Raw genomic sequence first — 7,456 nt, 5'->3', positions numbered from 1 at the left:
CGGCTTTGATGAACATGAGCCTGCCTAACCCATGGAGAGAAAGGGAAGGTAATACCCTTGACATTCAAAAAATAGGACAGCATGGTATGATGTTGATCCGTTTTTCACAGGGCATTGATGGGCCTCTCTATATCTGATCTTTAATACTACCTGCAGTTCCCCCACACATGCTATTGAAAAGTATGTCACTCTCAGCAGAGCTGGTTTTTACAGGAGAAATCTGCTTAAATTTTTTGGGCCAATGCAACACTTTTGTTTTGTATGAAACCTACCTGTTTTTGGTTTTGAGTTTTTTTCTCATAGCCCCTAAGGCATATTGGTAAACCTGGCTAGCTGCTTAAATTTGACAGCCTATTTTATATCAAGGGGGTGAAGAGTAATGCATTTTACCTATTTTAAAACAAAGTATAACAAAAAATTGTGTCCCTCCTTTCCCTATCATCACAAATCTAAAGCCCCTTTTATCAAGTTGTGTTGGGGTTTATTGCAGGCCACTGTGGTAAAAGCTCTGATACTCATAGAATTCCTATGAGCTTTGGCGCTTTTACGGCAGTGACGCTCATCCTCAGCTCCCTGCCGGCCGGTGATAGGTATATGTGAGGGAAGATCCTGGATGGCAGCTACGGGTAGCTCTCGGCTGCTTCCTCCGCCGGTTCCCCGGGACCGGTTATTCTCTCCACAACAGTTGACCCACCAGTTGTGTTTCGCTGGGATGGTACTGAAAGGCAATCTAGAACTGGGCCCTCACAGTATCACCACTGATTGGATAGTACCAATCAGACAGATAGTGGGAGGGAGGGAGACAGAAAGAAAAGAAGGAGACAGGGGCAGGGAGAGAGACAGAAAGAAAGAAAGACAGCGGCAGAAAGAGACAGAAATAAAGACAGACAAATATATATTCTAGCACCCGTTAATGTAACGGGCTTAAAGACTAGTGTTAATATATTTTTTTAACCAACTTTTGGATGCCAAAATCCCCTTCCTCAGGTAGTGGCATACCAAGCCCTGCCCTGTGTGCAGCTCCTAGGGGGTGCTTCTCTGATCCTTTTTATATAGGGTTAAAAAAAAAAATGAACAGCCCCAGATATGCCACTGTTGTCATGTCTACTTCTTGGAAAGAAAAACAGACTAAGTCTCATTACTTTTCAATCAGCCCTCATACATGTGTATATGTGCTATATACAGTGTGAATATGAAGGGCTTTTAACTATTGCCCATGATGCTGGATTAAACTCCTTTGCTCTTATCAGTCAGGGTTTTTAGGTGTTCCTGTGCTGTGTGTGGAAATCTCCCTGGGCTCCCCTGGTTACCACACAGTTCAGAATGCATATCCACATTTCTTTATTGTGGCATCTTTGCATGTGGGCAGAGATGGGGGGTTGTTAGTTTGCTAGGGGTGTGTGGAGAGGTGCATGATGAGAACAACCTTCCAGAATGAAAAACACACATCTGACAGTGTAAAGGCAGAAATGGGTTCACAGAGAGAGGGACTGAATGAAGCACAAAGAAAGCACAAGCTGACAGATGGCATACAGAGCAACATGAGTGATAGTAGGCTAAGTTTACCAACTGGATTCAGATCACGAAGAACAGGATTCTTCTATCTTGGCGTTACCCTATGGCATGAAGGGACTTGTGGCACTGAATTTTTTTTTAAACAAACTTACAAGTCAATGCATGCACCAAGACAGGATTAACCTTTTCCTTATGATAATCCTAGTTTAATCCAAAGATTTAGATCCAGTCCTGGTTTTGCCCCTGCACAATAGATGGCAGAGCTACTCCTGGAAAAAAGGCATGAGTTAAATCCAGATCTTATTTTCTTTTACTTCTACCTTGCCATTATCTTTAAGAAAGCAAGGAGTATATTTCCATGCACCCAGTGGGGCAAAACATGAACTGGATTAGCTGGATCAGGCTGACCTGGTAAGTTGGTAGCTCTATCTATAGCACTTGGGAATTCTCTGGGCTGGAAAACTTCCCTAATATGGAAGTCAGTGTTCATATTCCCAAATACTGAAACAAGCTGCAAATTGCCAACCATTTGAGAAATCTGAGAGAGAGCAATGAGCTGGGATAAAGTCTGCTTCCTTCCTGTTCAACTTATTGGTAAAATGAGTGTATATCTCTTGGTTACCAAAACTAATCTGAGCTAGTTCTGTTGTTGTTGGTTTGGGGTTGTTGTTTTTTTTTAACCAGCAGCACATCCATGAATTTGCTGCCTCTGCCTGTATTAGAAACAGTGGAAGTGTGGGTCCATAATGCTGGGGTATACTACTAGGAATGGCTCAGTCTGTTCATTGGGCAAGTCTTTCTTATCTGTACCATTCTCCCCTACTACCAACCTTAGACTATGTTCCTTCTCCCTTGTTGCACCATAAACCTTGAATAGACTGCCTGAGTCAGTACATCAAGCTCCATCCCTGAAAGTATTCAAATCCAGACTAAAAGCCCACCTTTTCGAAGCTACTTTTAACTTCTAAACACCACTCACTTGTAAAATAACCATACCTGAGAAACTCCCTAATCCCCTACTTGTTCTGTTTGTTGATTAGATTGTAAGCTCTACTGAGCAGAGACCATCAAATGTTTTTAATGTGCAGTGCTACATACATCTAACAGTGCTATAGAAATGATATGTTGTAGTAGTATTAAGTTCTTGAGGACATGACCTCAGGATGTAGTTTTCAGTTGTATCACAAAGCCCAAAACAGAGTATGTTCCTTGGTCAAAATACAATGAGAGGAAAGAATACCCAGGAAGGAGAAAATTGAAATATTGGGCTACTTTCCTAATGAGGTATATCTTCCTCCTCAGTGAGATGACAAGAAATTCTTTTCTAAATCTATTTTGCATCTCTTCCTAGGCAGCACTTCTTCAGGGGAAGCTGAAGTTTTGTTTAATGGATTTTCCTGGGGACTATGACTGGGGTTAGTCTTTGTCTTCCTTTGCAATCTGCTCCTGCTGTAAAGGAAAGATTCCCACTAGACACTCCAGACCTGTGGATCCAAGAAGATGAATTCCTCGAGTCCCATAGGATTTGAAAGGATGATCACATTTATAATAAGGCATCCTGAGCTCAGGCAGGCAGTCTAACCCACCACAAGATAAACAGGATGAGAGAGGGGAGAGACAAGATCAAAGATGGGGGGGGCTTCAAAACTATCTTATTCCAATTAAATAATTAGCTATTCAATTGGACACATGTCAGTCTTGAAAATGATTATTGATATACATGTGATGTGAGATATGACAGAAAAGGCATCCCTTTATCACCACCACCTATAGTAACATCCTGTAATGATGAAATATACTGAAAGAACGCAGAGATAATCCCAGAGATAGCTTTGTGATGAAAGCTAGATGAAGGGGAGTAATGAGAGAAACCATGAATATAAGTTTCCAGATGAAAGTCAAATGAGAAACATACTTAGAATGTAAACAGAGAACTGTGGTAGAAACAGGGTTGGGAGGTGCAATAACCCAGTCTTCTCTCTCTAGATCAGAGACCAGGTGGAAGTTGATAATGAGAAAACACAGGTCAGATGAAGAAAGAATGAACTTAGTAATTTTGAAAGTCATAGTGTGACCTTGCTGCCAGCTGGATGTTCAGTAATATCTATTTAGTTTGGGTCCACAGCCTTGCTAATTTTTCCACCTCTTAAGATTATTACAAAACATGGCAGGGGATTTGATGGGGGAGGGCTTTGCATTGAATTAAGTATCAGGACAATCACAGGAGAGAACCAAAGAACGAGGCAACAAAATCTGCCTTGGTTAAGGACCAATATCAGACAAGCACTGAAACTTTTTTGGCTACTGACTAGGATATATCAACAAGAACTGGGCAAACTGGATGGGCTAACTGGTCTTTATCTGCCCTCACCAATATGTTAATTATGTTTAGAAGGAGTAAGAAGGTGCCTCCCTAATGAGAACTGGATGTGCTGGCATAAGGAGGGAAGCCATGTGTAATGATTCCCTGATGAGAGTCAAATAGGAAATGAATAGTAATGTCAGCATTTTGCTTGTTATATTGAAGTGATATTGCAAACTGCTTTAATATACGGTGAAAGATGGTATATCAAATGAAATAAACATTAATGGTGAATGGGACTGTAACAGGGAGATCCTGTGATCTGACAATGCGAGATTTAAATGCAATATCCCCTTTTATAAAAGCGTAGCGCAGTTTTTAACGCAGTAACAGCTCCGACGCTCATACTTGTTACTGCCGCGGCCGGCGCTAAAATTCCGCGCTACGCTTTTGTAAAAGCGCGGGGGGAGGGATAATAGTGAGTTAAACTGAAATACCAGAATATAATCAGCTCCAGTCCCTTGCTGTTTCACCACCCTAAGCATATCTCCCACCTATGTCAAAGCTCCTTGTACAGGATGAGCAAGAGTAGATGGGGAAAAAAAATCTCTAAATATGTGTAACCAAGTCATTTGGGCCTCTTGAACTTCCAAAACATACCCACTGGATTACTTATCTGGGCTAATCGTGGAGTCGCCTGATAACAGGAGAGAGTAGTAACTGAAAGGGCAATTCACTCATTGTCTTGGGAGACTGCAGGTGTAGACCCCAATAAACAAGAATCAAGTCCATGCCCCTGGGGATGGTTGCTCTCTCATGAGACACAAATATTCAGAGAAATTACTCATGCTTCATCCTTTTGGCTGCAGTATCGCAGAGAGGTACTTTGGCAGTCTGCCTTTTGAGTTTTTGGAGCCGAATCTGTCTCTCCCGGAGCTGGATTTAGGATGGTGCAACCAGGGCAGTTCCCCTGGGCTTCCATACCACAGGGAGCCTTTAAGCCTGCCCAAGGCTGACAAGCTTTGGAACCCCTCCTGAATTGCTGCAGAATATGTAATATCGGCCCTGCTTACTTGCTCCTTCTCCAGAGACATTCCTGCAATAGTCAGAGGTTTGGGTTGGGTTGTTTTTTTTCACTCTTTAGGACTAGATGCTCTATGGCAACTGGCAAGGGGGCTTAATGCTGTCTACGGGCAGTGCCGGAATGAACAGGGTTATTATAGGCAGGTGTGTGGTGGCATGTGTGTGTCAAGTGTGATTTGAGCCTCCTGCACTCGGGAGTCTGGCAGTGATAAGGTTAAGGAAGGCTGTGAAAGTGTATCTTGGTGTGTGTATGTTTGAAGCCTCTTGCTTCTAGTTTAGCTGTCTGCTCTTGGGCACTGGCAGTGGCAGGGTTAACCCGGTTAAAGGAGGCTGGCCTGCGTGTGTGTGTGTGGTGTGATCGGAACCTCTTCCTCTTAGTCTTAGCTACCTCTCTCAGCCCCGCTCAAGGACGCTGTATGCCTGCTGGGGGTTTTGCCCTCAAGCTCATGGTTCTGTAAGCTGTCCACCTTGCTCCCTGCAGGTCTGGAGTGGGTGCTGGATTCGGCACAACGGAGCAGCACTTTGGCACGAAGATGGTAAGTCTTCACTTTTTTTTCCATCCCGCTTTGTCAAATGAGTAATTGTCAGAAATATCTGCTATATCTTATTTCCTGATCTTGTTGCTGTTTGAAACCTGGCTTTCATCATTTATGGATTCTTTCACTAAACTTCTCTGGGACTGAGAAGCCCTGAAAGGCCAGCGCTGAAATTAGCACGAAAGGCTCAGCACTAAGATGGGGATAATTAATCTTGGTTGGCTTTTCGGTTTTGGACACTACCTAGCAGCTGGAGGGACAAATAAGGTGCCTTTTGTGGGAAGCAGGATCAGAAAATTCTGATGGGTACAGACAACATGTCACACTCCTGCCAGGAGTGCATTGTCTTCTGTGACATTCCCCACTAAAGTATAGTTTATCTTTTAGCAGAATTGCGAGGGGGGGGGGGAGGAGAATGCAATGATAACAGAGAAAGAGAAGGGAAAGGATAAACAGTGTGAGAGATGTGAGGAAGAGTAGCTTAGAAGGATAAATCTATAGCTGCATTTTGTCATAGTACTAGAAATCTTAGGACAACAAAAGTTTACAGCTAGGCACTACATTCTTTCTGACCTATGTTTTGTCTTTGTAAAAGAGAGGTCACTACAGGATAAGTACAGCCTGGACAAAAGTAAGGCCAGCATCTCCTCCAGTAGCCCTGATGTAACATATCCATATGGCAATGAGTGATGTGCACAAGGAAAAAAGTTTTGGCTTACTTTCAGAAAATGTGGTGTTCCTCTGTATTTATTGCTTTTTTTCCCCATCTTTTTCCCACATTTGTGTTAACAAAAATGTTTTAACCTGCATTACTACTTTCCATTCAGTTGTGTCTGACCCTTGGATACTCTGTATGCCAGTCCTCACCATGATTCCCCGTTTTCCATGGCTTCTTTCAGTTACTTGTTGTTCATTCTCATGTCATTCTTGATGGTATTTAGCCCCTGCTTCCTTTTACCACTGACTATTCCAAGTAGTATCTCCTTTTCTAGTGAATTTGCCCTCACCCAGAATAGGTTAGTTTCTGTCTGGTAATCTTGCTTTCTAGGGACAACTCTGGGTTTCTATGATCAAGAACATCTTTGTTGGTGATCCTAGCTGTCCATGGGATTCGTAGAAGTCTCCAGCACCACCCCTCAAAGGCATTGATTTTTCTTCTATCTGCTTTCATGAGTGTCCATATCCCACAGCCAATAGTTTTATTTGTGTGTGTGTGTGTATGAGTGAGTATGATAATATCTTGAATGAGTGTGAGTTTAGGTCTTTTATCTATCTATCTATCTATCTATCTATCTATCTATCTATCTATATAAATATAAATTTATATACCGCATAAAAACTATGCGGTTTACAAAATTACATACATACTACATGTATATTTAAGAAATGCTAAACATGTTTCAACAAGACACACACAAAAAAGACATTAACTAACAGTATCATTATTAAAATCTTCTTTTAAATTCACCCTATAAGATGGAAACACAAAATCCCATAAAATCATTTACAGAACAGGAAGGCATTAACAGAGAATAGCGTTAGCACAAGAAGGCATTGACAAATAATTGTGTTTTCAACATTTTCTTAAAGTTCAGTCTCCCATCACAGAATCGCAGAATACCAGGCAGCGCATTCCAAAGCTTGGCGCTAGCTACAGACAGCATCGTTTCCCCAATCTTAAACTCAGTATGTACCTAGTTATTTTAATGTGTAATTTGTATTTTATGTGATCCACTGAGAACTTGTGAGAGATTTAGCAGAATATCAAATTTTAATAAACATAAACAATGGCAGTGATCAGTCTTTGTTTCATGGTGACTGAGATGTCCTTGAACTTCCACATTTGGTCCATGCTTACCATGGCTGCACACTGCATGGCTGCATTAGAAGTTTTTAATGTGCAGAAATCAACTCAGTTCATAGGTTAATATGCATTAAATTGTGCTTTTGAGACACATTAATGTAATGAACTGAATACATGCTAACAAATGCACAACCCTAAGTCATTCTCTCATATTCT

General features: G+C 41.7%; 1 protein-coding gene across 1 annotated transcript in view; it reads left to right on the top strand.

Annotated features, from left to right (window-relative positions):
- Positions 1-5,288: 5,288 nt before the first annotated feature.
- Positions 5,289-7,456, top strand: part of GPR4 (G protein-coupled receptor 4) — a 210,787-nt gene continuing 208,619 nt past the window's right edge. The window contains exon 1 of the mRNA XM_033957388.1: positions 5,289-5,436. The gene's annotated coding sequence lies outside the window, so the exon portion shown is untranslated. The remainder of the gene's footprint in view (positions 5,437-7,456) is intronic.

The sequence above is a fragment of the Geotrypetes seraphini genome, chromosome 8 (assembly GCF_902459505.1).
Source record: "Geotrypetes seraphini chromosome 8, aGeoSer1.1, whole genome shotgun sequence".
Taxonomy (NCBI): Eukaryota; Metazoa; Chordata; class Amphibia; order Gymnophiona; family Dermophiidae; genus Geotrypetes; species Geotrypetes seraphini.
The sequence above is the reverse complement of the archived record's forward strand: the minus strand, read 5'-3'. Positions and strand labels throughout refer to the sequence as shown.